Source organism: Callorhinus ursinus, unplaced genomic scaffold (genome assembly GCF_003265705.2).
Source record: "Callorhinus ursinus isolate GAN/ISIS: 27379988/994484 unplaced genomic scaffold, GSC_fseal_2.0 scaffold10444, whole genome shotgun sequence".
Lineage (NCBI taxonomy): Eukaryota > Metazoa > Chordata > Mammalia > Carnivora > Otariidae > Callorhinus > Callorhinus ursinus.
The window spans coordinates 1-1474 of NW_027407494.1; the positions used below are offsets into that span (position 1 = coordinate 1).

Below are 1474 nucleotides of genomic sequence, written 5' to 3' on the forward strand. Positions count from 1 at the left end.
GGAATTGGGACAATTCTCTGAACACTAAGCTCAGATGTGGGTAACTCTCCACACCTAAAACAACCTAGGATTCCTCCCACAGGCATCACCAAAGATGAAGGGCCTTAGGCTCCCTCTAGACTTTTCCCCGGAAGGTGTTCTAGACTCCAGGCCCAGCCCAGAGCCCTGCCTGCTTGAACTCTGCTCCTCGGCCACCCACCGCCCAGTTCCCAGAGGTCCTGCCAGAGAAGGCTGCCTGCTCCCACCACCCCCGACCTACCCCGGTGAGCACCTGCTTCACCCGCGCCCAAGCACGCCCAGACCCAGGACCCGCTGCAGCCTCAGGACCAGGACAGCGATGGGAACTCTGTGCCTGAGGTTTCTCTCCCCCGGGTGTCCACCTCATCCTGGGACTCAGGGAACATTGGTGGAGTGCAGCCAGGCCTCCTACATGGGCAGCAGGAAAATGAGCAGAAAGGGTCCGGAGCTCATTCTGGGTCTCCTGGACACCACCCCAACAAGGATGGACATTCCTCCTGCCCCCTGGACAGTCTGCACCCGCCCTCAGCTTCCCATAAGATCTTTCCCTCTGTTCTCCAGGGCAGAGCACTCACTAATGCCCCACGACCCCGAGGCCCTGCGCTGGGCAGGCTGCACTCCCAGAAACCTCAGAGACTCGCTGCGCCCAGCCTGGCCTCTGGGGTGAGGGATCCTCGGCACCCCTGCCGTTCCAGGCTGCCCTCACCTTCGCCCTGTGAGAAGGAACAGGAGCAGGGCCCCTCCTCTGGAACGCAGCCCCGCACAGGGGTCCGGCAAATGCCTGAGGCCCAGTGAGCCTTTCATGGGATGAGGAGGGAGCCTGGGTGCCTCCACTTCTCTTCCTGCCAACGTCTCTGGGTGAGTGGCCCCATAAAGCCTGCTCCTGAAATTATAGGGTTTTCAGGAATTTAGCCTGAGACCTGATATATGAGGGTGGCAAGCCCAGTTAGACCCACCTGGCAGACTGGGAGAAGACCATGGACACAGCAGTGGGGACAAAAAGGTGCCCTTTTAAAGGAGAGGGCATCGGGCGCCTGGGTGGCTCAGTTGGTTAAGCGACTGCCTTCGGCTCAGGTCATGATCCTGGAGTCCCGGGATCGAGTCCCGCATCGGGCTCCCTGCTCGGCGGGGAGTCTGCTTCTCCCTCTGACCCTCTTCCCTCTCGTGCTCTCTGGCTCTCATTCTCTCTCTCAAATAAATAAAATCTTTAAAAATAAATAAATAAATAAAGGAGAGGGCATCAAAGTGAGGGGGGCAGAGGCACCAGGTGACTGTCCAGTCCCTGCCCTGCCTGCCACCGCCCCTCCCCAAGGAGGCAACTTCTCTGGGTCCCCCTCCCCAGGCCTCCCACCCCCCCACGTCCGTCTGGCTCCTGTTTCCATGTTCCTTCTCCTTTTACCTCAATTTCCTTGAAGAAATGAAGAGCCTCAGTCTTCCCCAGGCTCTGGAATACAGA

The 1474-nt window shown here is 59.1% G+C and overlaps 1 long non-coding RNA gene across 1 annotated transcript; it reads right to left on the reverse strand.

Moving 5' to 3' along the window:
- Positions 1 to 6: 6 nt before the first annotated feature.
- On the reverse strand, positions 7 to 1474 carry LOC141372362 (uncharacterized). Its single transcript, XR_012377562.1, has 3 exons — positions 1418 to 1474; positions 725 to 901; positions 7 to 426 (listed from the first exon to the last, which is right to left on the reverse strand). It is a non-coding gene; the product is annotated as an uncharacterized lncRNA (long non-coding RNA).